Source organism: Pipra filicauda, unplaced genomic scaffold, assembly GCF_003945595.2.
Source record: "Pipra filicauda isolate LSUMZ 115617 unplaced genomic scaffold, ASM394559v2 scaffold24_size8852520_pilon, whole genome shotgun sequence".
NCBI lineage: Eukaryota > Metazoa > Chordata > Aves > Passeriformes > Pipridae > Pipra > Pipra filicauda.
Window position 1 is genome coordinate 7744724 of NW_024104365.1, and position 11763 is coordinate 7756486.

The following is an 11763-nucleotide window of genomic DNA, read 5'->3' on the forward strand; positions in this document are numbered from 1 at the left end:
ATCAGAAGTAAGGACTCAAAACATGGATCCCTAGAGATCAGATTAGTTTGTTGTGAGATTATGAGGATCTGTATTTGAAGTTTTGAAGTCCTTAAAGTCATTATAGTTTAATGAAGTGATTTGGTATCCCCTCATTTAATGTCTGGATCAACAAGATGGGGTTTTCTACTTTCTCGTAACAGAATGTAATTTTGATGGGTTTACTGGTGTCTTCAAGTTCTACCTACCCAGCTAAAAGGAAAGAGGGAAAGAGACCTAACTTTGTATTCCAACAAAAAAACCCTTTAAGTGATAGACAGATGGTCCAATTGGACTAAGAAGTTTCAGAAACTATAAACCAACATGCAATTGCTAAATCCAGTTGACTTCAAGCCCGGATACCTTTGATAATCTCTACTGGCTCTCAATTCTATGTGCCAGAATACAATTTCCACCATGTTTTCAACCATATTTAACCTATCAGACTCAGTCATTTCTTTTTGGATCATTTCAGTCATCCTTATGTAATATTGTGCAACTGACTGGATAATCTATCTCCTTTATTTCCCTTCCTTTTTATCTCCTACAGTCTCCCCTCTCCCCATAGCTATATTCACACCAAGTGGGATTCAGGGTTTAAACACTTTAAGCACTTTAGAAGGTCTTTTTCTAAAACCTGAATCCAAACAAAGGACCTCTGTGAATCAGTAGGGGGTAACTGGAGCAGGGAAGGTTAAAATAACCACAATTTCAGTGAGAAAACATCTCCAGTGTTTGCCAACCTGCAACTTCTTGCAACTTGTGTGCTTTTAATGGTAATTAAACCTGTGTTTGATGCATTCTCAAAGTGTGGGTCTCATAACTCCTTTTCCAAAAGACCTGAAGAGGCATTTGCTCAAATAGTACAAAATCATAGAAACATAGAATATCCTGAATATTGGGACCCACAAGGATCATCAAGTCCAACTCCTGGCCCTGCACAGGACACCCCAACAAACCCACCATGTTTCTGAGAGTGTTACCCAGATGCTCTTTGACATCTCTCAGGCTTGGAGCCGTGACCACTGCCCTGGGGAGCCTGTTCAGTGCCCAGTCACCCTTTGGGTAAAGAACCTTCTCCTAATATCCAACCTAAACCTCCTCTGACACAGCTCCAGTCATTTCCACTGGTCTTGTCACTGGTCACCACAGAGAAGAGATCAGTGCTGCCCCTCCACTGCCCCTCATGAAGAAGCTGAGCTGGAGATCATAAAAAAATTAAGTCTTACATGTGAGCTTAAGAGTTAAGTTTTCTGATTTGCACAAAAATCCACCGAGGACCCCAAAGCAGACAGCACTGAGATCTCCAGAGCCTGCTGAAATGATGGAGGGTGAATCCAAACAAACTGTACAAACCACTTAGAGGTAGAGGTAATATTGACTGTGTTGTTGTCAGCCCCTCTCCCAGTTATCAGCAGCAGAGCTGCCGCCGTCTGCTGAATAACACATTTGTTTATACAGTAGATTGAGAATACAGTAGATTGAGTTTGCTCAGCAAACTCCTTGGGGGTATAAACAATGTGTTTCTGAAGAGGCACAGTGTCATTAGAATAATCAAGACTTGTAGGTTGATAAACAGAGTCACAAACAGAAAGTACTACACAGGCTCTCGAGTGCGGCGCCGTGTTCTGTGTCGAGTCCCCGGGATGATCTGTTCAAACAGCTTTTCCTGTGGTGTAGACATAGGTTGCCACGTGCTTTATAGGGGAAACAAGGGGGAGAAATGGTCATGGTGCATTTTTGTTGAGACCTCATCAGCAGCTTGCTGGCATGTAGCAGAAATCTTTTCATTTCAAAAGGCCCAAGCCCTTTTATTTATGCAAACCATGTGAAATGTATCAAAGTGGAAGGATGTCCATTTCCTTTATCAGGGAGACCAGACCGAGGCCAAATTCCTATTTTGGTATATTTGTATTTTCCTCATAGGCTATATCAAGGACACTGCCCCCTTTCATATAAATTATATCATAGAATATCCTGAGATGGAAGGGACCTACAAGGATCATCAAAATCCGATTTCTAATCTTGCACAGGACACTCCAAAAACCTTCCATATGCCTGAGAGTGTTGTCCAAATGCTCCTTGGCCTCTATCAGGCTTGGTGACACGACCATTCTCCTGGGGAGCCTATTTCAGTGCCCAACCACCCACTGGGGGAAGAACCCTTCCCTAATATCCAACCTAGACTTCCCCTGGCACGGCTTCACGTCACATGAGTTAATTAGGTCTACAGCAGCCAAGACTGTGATTATCTAATGAGGACCAGCATTTGGCCTGGGTATTTTCAGCTTCCTAAATGCTGTTTCTATGATCCTTTGACAGCTTTAATTTTGTGACTTCCTTTTGAGCACAAAGGGTGCAAAATAGAGGGATGTGCACATCTCTGGAAGTGTTCAGGGCCAGGCTGATGGGGCTTTGAGCAACCTGGTGTAATAGAATGTCTCTCCCTTTTGTTAGAATAAGATGATCTTTAAAATCCCTTTCAATCCAAACCATTCTGTGATCATATGTGTTGCATCCCTGTGCTGTGGTGCCCTTTCATACCATAGTTTAGCACCATGAAAAAGCCTTGCAGGGCACTGAGGCTGTCTTGAGGGAAAATGGAAGTGTTTGAGAGTGAAAATCCTCATGGTACAGTGTTTTTCTCGAGAAAACTCTCTTGCATAGGAGTAAAAAAGCAACAGGTTATGGAGTGGAGCCTGGAAAGAATTGTCTTGTAATTTATGACTGTACTGTGATTTGCATAACAAAGAGAAACTAGGGGTGAACAGCTAAATGCAATGATGACAATCAGGTGTTTACCCAAGGTAACACTGTAGGAAAATTCTCAAAGATTTCTCTTGGATAATCAAGTCTTTTAGACTTCCCTTAGAGTTGCAATATGGATTAGATGATGTGAGTCGATCCTGAGAGAGTTGGGGATGTTCAGCCTGGAGAAGAAAAGGCTCCACCATATAGCACCTTCCAGTACCTAAACAGGACATACAGGAAGGCTGGAGAGGGACTTTTTGCAATATCATGTAGTGATAGGGCAAGGGGAAGTGGCTTTAAGCTGAAAGAAGGTAGATTTACATAGGATACTGGGGAGAAATTCTTCCCTGTGAGGGCGGTGAGGTCCTAGCACAAGTTACCCAGGGAAGCTGTGACTGCCCCATCCTTGGAAGTGTTCAAAGCCAGGTAGGATGGGACTTGGAGCAACCTGGTCTAGTGGAAGGTGTCCCTGCACATGGCAGGGAGTTGGAACTAGATGATCTTCAAGGTCCCTTCCAACACAAACTATTGTTTGTGATTCTGTGATTCTATGAAATAAGACATATCTTCAAAAATGACTAAGTGGGATTTAACCCTGATTTCCCTGTCATGGAAAGTAGAAGATGTATAGAAATATGTAGCAAATATTACCTTCTACTTCACCAGCTATATCAAGTGAAGTTGCTATGAGAACAGTGAATTGAAAAAGTTCTTTATGACAGTGTCATTTTAATATTTTTTCAAATAGTAAGACCTCAAGTGTGCAACATAAACCAAAAGTCTGCATTTTACACACAATTTTTTTTGGTACTGATAACGTCGTGAGCTGTTAAGATTAATGCAGTCATCATGAGTTGTTTAAGAAGGGAGTAAGGAAGATAAGGAGACATAAAATTAGTAAAAACATGCCTAAGGCTTTTGACTTCTTGACTTTTGTCTCCTTCTCACAGCACTGTGATGACTGACAGAAATCCTCTGAAGCCTATTAATTTTGTTTTATTCCTTCTGTCCTGTTTTTCCACTTCACTTAGTGCAGATTCTTCCTCTGAAGGTTAAAGATATCTCTTTAAGTATAATGCATCTCTTCTCAAAATTCATGTGCAGTTAACTGAGTTTTCTCAGTCTCCTGCTCTTAGTCTCTTACTCTCTCCCTTTGGCCCTCTCCCATTCTTCCCATTGCCCATCCAGAAAACAACCAAAAGGCAGCTATCAAAGAAAGGAATTCTGGCAGGAAAGAGTTCAGGTGAATGGGGTAGTTGTGTTACTGTCTTCAGGAAGAGATCCATCCCTTACAAACTAAAATAAAAACTTCATCTAATCCAGGGTTCCTTCTCCAAAACACTCCAGGAGTTGATATCTGGATAAAAGACACAGAATCCAGAGCGATTTTTCAGTTGTTCAATTTTACCTCCAAGGCTCAAGTATTCCCGTATCCCACTATCCACCCACCTATATTGCCCAAATTATTTTTGATTTCTCTTCCACGTTTGTAATACTTGACATACTTCAGACTTTTTCTCTTTGTTTGGTGTCATATAGAATCACAGAATGGTTTGCATTGGAAGGGACCTTAAAGATCATCTAGTGGACCTTAATCTTTATACTCCTTAGATCTGCATCATTTGATCCTCCTGATTCAAACTCATCCCTGAGTTCCCTTCTCTGGGCCTTCCAGTGTCTCTCCTAGTCCTGCTGTAACATCAGGTGCCTTCTCAAAAGTCACATCACACCACCTTTGTGGAGCTGATGTCTTGACCCTCATGAAGCCAAGTCCCTTCCAGAAGATACACCTACAACTTGTAGGTGTTGTCTCCATATTTTTCATTAAGTTGCTGTACAAACCTGATCAAACCCTTTCTGTAACATCTCTGTTCACCACACAAGCTTATGAAATGTTAAGGAGTGGTGTGTAGAGCAAATGTTGGTTCCCATTTCAGGGAAGTGCTGCTGCCTTCTCCTCAGTGGCTCAAATAATCTGGGTATATTGTCTCTCCTAGTCTTTTTCTCATATGTGTCTGCAGGATCAGAGGCCTGCTGGCAAAAATAATCCTGCAAATTTGAGATGTTGTCCCACTGGTCTCCCTCTTCACCTGTTTGCACTGGGACATGTGTGGGCTTTGAGCCCACACCAGCTGGATGTGGAAGCTGAACGGGAACAAACCAGCTCCTGTCTACGGCTTCTACTGCAGATGGATGCCAGTATAACTCTTTAGGATGCTCTGGCTACAGTTAAACTAAACTAAACAAGTCCAGGATACATTTTTGAGTATTGACCCTCAATCACAGACACTGCTAAACTGCTAACACAGTCCCTGCTGTGGCTTTTTGACTTCTACTACTTCAGACAAATGAAATTGTTTCCCGTTCTTCAAATCTGCAGGCACATGCAACCAAAAGTAACCACCTCGTTGGACTTTCCCAAATATGTAGCCTGGGGAATTTCAGCCAGAGGAATGAGTCTTGTAAGAAGATGTTTTGAGTCTTTACACTGCCTGAATAACAGGGTTGTCCAAAATAATGGATAAAATAGGAGTCAACGTGAAGGCACAAGAGGTTTGGGATTTTTTCTCTGTCCTGTATATCAACTACCTTTGTTCTGGACAAAATATATCATCCCATTTTTTGTATTCTACATCTCTTAGAAGGATACAAGATTCATCTGGTTTACAGTACTCATATCCTCCCCACATTCCTGCTATTTATGTACAGAGAAGGAAACACGTGTGAGCAAACTCTTATAAAAAATAAACAATAAAACAGGGTTTCAGAGTGGAGAATGGGGAAAAAGGGGAAAGTCTGGATCTCTCATGTTCCCTTAGGCCAGTGGTGAAACAGCACAGCCATTTAGATGAGACAGCTGCTGCAGCAGCTCCAGTGCAGAAAAGCTCTACAGTCAAATAAGTTTGTGATGACCTAAATTCCCCTTGTGCTGTCACCAGCTCTCTTCATTAACAACACAAGATGGTTCCTATGCTTTCCCCAACTCCTGCCTCCCCATCCTTCCATTGCTGGTGGTGTGTCATTTGCTGCACAGATGTTTCTCCCAAGCGAATGCAAGGTTATTTTTCAAGTGACTTCTTCCAGCAGATGTTCCCCAGTTCCCAGGTGTGTGCGTTGTCCTCTCCACTGAGCCGAAACTCAGCGATGCACTTGACATATTGCAGCGCTGCTGCTTCTTTGAGCTGCAGGGTCGGTGACATCGCGCATCACTGACACCTCTGCTCCTGCCAGGCTGCTTGGTGACACCTTCCCTCAGCAACAGGCCTCCCTGCTCCTTGCCCTGCTGGTTCTTCACTACCTGGGCTGCAAAAAGCAGCTTTCTGTGCTGCCTGAAATGAACTTATATAATTGCTGCGGAGCGTGTGCCCAAAAAGAAGAATTAATTTCACCTATTATTCAGGCAGCCAAGTTCTATTTCCCTGTAGAGTCAGAGAGGAAAGCCAGATGAAATAGCTAAAGGACATTTATAAAGCAGTGTTTTGAACACAAGACCTTCTTCTTCCTGGTACCTGGGGAGTCAAGGTCACGTAATCAGACACTGTAGGAAAGCTGGATAAACCACTGAGCTCTTTCCCTCAAAGCCCATAATCTAAGTCCACCTTAGCCCATCACTAAATACAGGTATTTGTGCCTGTCCTCCTCTCCAATCTCTGTTTTCCTGCACAGTTCAGATGCTTTCCCAGCTTTCATCTCTTGGCATTAATTTAACTTTTTTTTTTTTTTAGACATCGCAGGGGTGCAGACTGGCTTGCAATGACAGCCCTGTTTGGTTCAGCTAATATCTGGGCTAGCTTTAGCCTCAGGCTATGGAACAACTCCTTGTGAGCCTTCTGTGAGATAAAATGATAAGTAGAATCTTTAATTATTATTATTTTTAAATTGATACTATATATTGAACTCAAAGAAGCAGTAGTCTGTATTTAATTAGAAAGAGAAGAAAACCTGACAAAAAATTTCCTCCCTTCACCCCTTCCCCTCATTTTTCCCATCTGAACTCAGTCCCTCAATCAGGTGGCAACAGGCAGAAAAAAGATGAAGTCAAATCCCTCAAAAATTCTTTGTAGATAGACAATCTTGGGCCATAATAGGAACAGGACTATACTAGTGGATGCTAATATTTTTTTTCAAGCTCTCTGTCTCAGGTCGGCCCCTTCATTTCTTTTCTTCCCATCATGCTGAAGGCAGAGCTCTCTCCTCATCCCTGGATCAACAAAATTCAGTATTTTAGCTTCTCACTGCTGAGCTGCAGCAGAGGAGAAAAGGACTTGTGTGTTTACTGCCAGGCAAGCTTGCAGAAGTGGGACCAAGACAAATCTCCTGCCAGACATTTTGGCTACATCCCTGCTAGTCGGCTAGGGAAGTGTCGGGATCAGCTCTCCGTCCCTGAGGCCACCTGGCACAGCCCAGACATTTCCTTAGTGTTAAACAAGCTCACCTCCAAAATAAAGTAGCCAAATCCAACTTGCCTACTGGGGACAGTGCCTGGTGCATGCTGGCTTCTGAGCTGTGCCTGGGAATTGTCTGGGACGGCACAAGCCTGGATCACCAGCATGCCAAGGACCATCAGAGCAGTCTCAAAAACTGTCAGATTCCAGGGTTTGCTCCAGTGCAATGGGGCTGATTTGCTAATTGGCACAGCCAGAGCCCATGAAGGTGTGCACATATCCATGGTTGGACTTGATGTTCCTAGAGGTCTTTTCCAACCTTAATGATTCTTTGACTCTAGACACAGACACGTGTGTGTGCATGCAGTAGGCATCAGTGGGAAAGCATATGACTTTTCCCAATTACACCATAGCCTCATCCCCTTCCCACCAGCTTGCTGAAGTCAAACAGCTTGTATTGGGTGAGCGGTTGCTTTTATCAGAAGGTTTTCCATGTTGTTGCTTGCTTGGTTTTCTATTGCTCATTTTTTTTTCACCTGTAATTCACAATATTGGTGCCTATTGCTTTTCAAAGATTCACTTTACGTCTTTATGAGTCATTATAGAGGTGACCTTCCAGTATCTGAAGGGAGCCTAAAGGAGAGATGGAGAGAGACTCTTTACAAGAGCATGGAGTGACGGGACAAGGGGGAATGGCTTCAAACTGAAAGAGAATAGGTTTAGGTTAGATATTAGGAATAAATCCTTTACTGTGAGCATTGTGAGCCACTGGCACAGGTTGTCCAGAGAAGCTGTGGCTGCCCTATCCCTGAAATTGTTCAAGTCCAGGTCAAACAGGGCTTGGAGCAACCTGGGATAGTGGAAGGTGTCCCTGCTCATGGCAGGGGGTGTAACTAGATGGTGTTTAAGGTCCCTTCCAACCTAAACCATTCCATGATTCTGTGATTATGACATCTAGAAGAATGAATATGTGTTGGAAGTTGTCAGCAGGAACTAGGGGGAGCTTGAACAGCAGCGCTCCACCATGAACGACTTGATCTCTCTCAAGTACATACAGGTGGGGAAAGGTCATTAACACCTGTGTAGGCAAGTGCAGACAGATGTAAACTTGCATTTTAAGCTGTCTACACATGAGCCAGCTGCTGCCTACAGTCTGAAGGACACCACCATGATCTGAGATTGCATTTCCATGGCAGCCTGAGCCAGTCTGGCTGTATCTATTAAAAAAGTCCATCATGAGTTGAGTACAGGCACGAGTCTTTTTCCCTTATTGTCTCTACGGATACACTTAGCAAAGCTGCCATGGTTTTGATCCAAGTCAACCAGGACACCCAGTGCCTGGTGATAGTTCAAGGCTAGAAGGAAAGAAGGATTTGCATCAGTAAACTGTTGGGGTTTGTGTGTGGTAAGACACGGGAGCAATCAGTGTCTTGTCATGTGGCTGCAGAATAACAAAGGAATGGTTCTACCGATTTGTTAGTGTAGATATTCCTCAAACACTGGCTTGGATGGTTCTGTTTGGATCTCCCAGTCACATGCTGCTATCCACCTTGACTCAGGTAAACCAAATGTGGGATTGAGTGATCTGACTGAAAACTAGTCTAAGGCAAGAAACATATCAATTTTAGTAACCAATGACCATTGTTCACCATCTTTTCTCAGTGAAAGAAGAGAGAGCAGGTCTGTGGACACAAGACTAGGGGAAAGAAGAGCACAGAATCATCTCATTCTAACTCTCCTGCTGTGGGCAGGGAGACCTTCTGCTATCCCAGGTTGTTTCAAGCCCCATCCAACCCGGCCTTGAACATTCCCAGGATGGTATCACTCTGTACTTGGATTAATTTAGTCTTTTCTGGATCTGCTGCTTGACTAGAAGAACTGAACATCCACAAAGATGCCCTGGGAAGTTATGTGCACTGCATCAGCCGGTGGCTTTATAAAGAAGAAAACTTCCTTTGGACCATCTCTATAAAATCACATGCATTTTTATAGCCAGACAAGCAAAATTCTAAGTCCTAACTAAACTACCTTGCCCTTAAACAGGCTTCATTATTGCAAGGTTGCTTCAAGGGTTCAAGATCTGGCTGTGTATCTGTCTTCCAACTCTATTGTACATACAAACAGAGATATAAAAACTAGTTATTTCAGAAATATATTCAAGTTCTACTCTCACGTATAAACACATCTAAATATGAACAAATTTTAACATATTTTTTAACTGTATTTATAAATGTAAATATACATCACAAGTATTTAAAACATCAGGATTAAAGTCTTTCCTTAAGCAAACTGCCTCCCACTGAAAGGACACCAAGAGAATGATGGGGAAATGGGAAGCATTTGAAATGGAGGGTTTGAGTCCCTTAGTTTGTCATAGTTGAATGACAGTAGCATCAAAATACAGCAAATTAAAATATCCAGTTGTTCTAAGAAACTGTTGTGCTCACAGGAGAAGAAGCAGCAGAAGTGAACAGATAACTATTGGAAGGAAAAAAATGTTATTACTCGTTTATTATTACTATTAATTACAAATGCTACTACATCCTGCTACTAATTTATAGCAGTCATATACAAGTGCAGAATTAAATCAGTCCATTCAAAATATCGGAGCAGGAAAAACAGCCTTATTTTTAATTTATTCTACAAATACATCTTTGATGTTCCCACTTGTCCCCTTCCCTCATCTTTTCAAAATAAATAAATAAATAGATTCACATATACTTAGATTTTTAGTCCAGAAGGGACCATTACAATCATCTTGGTTGCTTCTTTCCCAAAAAGAGACCTTATAATTTTATTCTTGTGTCTGACCCATAACTTTTCTGGGTTACCCTGTATCCTTTCAAGCTGCATATTTTTCTGATTTAAGGACTTCAAGCAACACAGAATCTCCTGTATCCCTGCGTGAATTGATTTGATAGTTAATTACGATCATTGATAAGAATTTTGCTGCTGTTTCCAATCAGAAATCTTGTAGATCCAACTCTACAAAATGGGATTTTGGGCATCATTTTCTGCCAAATCACAGAGCCCTCATCCCTCTATAAATAAGTCATGCCCATCTGTAAAGGCTTTGGCCTTCTCTCTTAGCTTCTAAAATCACATTAATTTTGTTAGTGTGTTCAATCAGTCTTTTGATTTTACAACATCCAACAGTCTTTGAGTAGTAAAGAAGTCAATTTTTTCCAGAGAGTTTGTGGAAAATGTTCAAGGTCAGATTGGACAGGGGTTGAAGCAACCTGGGACAGTGGAAGGTGTCCCTGCCCATGGCAGGGGGTTGGCACTACATGGTCTTTACGGTCTCTTTCAACCCAAACCATTCTATGATTCCATGACTCAATCTCCAAAATATTTAGAAATCCATGAAAACTCACCTGTGCCTTACCCCCAAAAGCACTTTGCCTACAAAGTTTTTAAGGATTTTGACAGCTTTAGATGACATAAATGTGCATTATTGCACTGCCATTATTACTGTGCCGTCATTTTGTCTTTGGTCTTTTGGAATAGTTTCAGCCTGTTCTAGCTCTTGCAGTTTAATTTCTTTTCTTTAACACCCCCATTGAACAAAGGAAGTGTGGGGACATTAAAAATTAAGACTGTTTTTTCTGTATTATCACTATTATTGCTGCAGGTTCATAGATTACTCCGTTATGGCTCCAACTCATTACAATGAGAGTCAGGAACACGCAGAAATAGCAGGTGGCATCTGTGTAAAGCAGGACATGGAGTACTCCTTGCTGAGCAAAGATACTCAAGGAAAAGCAGTTGTTAGGTGGTGGCCTGATCCTACTGGGTGGACTGTTGTACCTTTAATGGGCTTTAATGGGATTTGCTGCCTGTGTGCTTGGGAAAGAGAAAGATTCCATCTTCAGTTCCTGCTCACACCAGAGTTGTAAGAAATGGGGAGCAGAAGGTAAAGAAAGAGTGATTAAGCATTGGAGTAGCTGACCAGGGAAGTGGTGGAGTCACCATCCCTGGTATTGTTCAAAAACCATCTTCTGGCATCTTCTGAACCTTTGCTCAGTACAAAGACCACAGAAAGAAAATGTTTAGATATTTAAAAAAAGTTTACCTCGAAGGCTCTTATGGAGTGAAAAACTCCTTTTATAATCAGTTCTTTCTCATCCTTCCCCTAAAATAAGGGAAAAGGAAAGGCTGTGTAATGAACTTGAACCTAAAATTTTGAGATTTCATGGAAAAAACAACCAGGTCTTTTCTTTGCTTGAGACCCACTGAGAAAAAAATCACTTTTGGGAAGATCATTCACACCACATGAATTAAAAACCACATAAAAATTTTTGCGGAATGACAACTGTTGATACTAATTTCAACATGTCTGTAAAATCTAGATCCAAGTACAACTAGTGTGAGAAAAGTCTCCACCATTTCCACCACAGAAGAGATTATTCTTCTCTTACTTTAGCAATTGAAATGTTACATATTTCATTTAAGTTAGTCTTTTGGAGATGAGGCAAACATCCTCACAGGGTTGTTTGCCCATCCTAAAATAAATTTCTGAAAGGGATAAGGTAAAACAGTCTCCGGAGAAACATTTCTTTTACCTTTTCAATAGCAGGAGCCTAATTAGAGAGTCTAATTTAGCCTAAAT

General features: G+C 41.7%; 1 long non-coding RNA gene across 2 annotated transcripts; it reads left to right on the forward strand.

The window, feature by feature from the left end:
• The first annotated feature begins 8139 nt into the window (after positions 1-8139).
• LOC113996931 lies at positions 8140-9194 on the forward strand. Of its 2 annotated transcripts, none has more exons than XR_005563776.1 (2): positions 8140-8211; positions 8817-9194. It is a non-coding gene; the product is annotated as an uncharacterized LOC113996931 (long non-coding RNA). The 2 variants fall into 2 exon arrangements; XR_003543941.2 differs by lacking the exon at positions 8140-8211 and adding an exon at positions 8633-8713.
• Positions 9195-11763: the final 2569 nt, after the last annotated feature.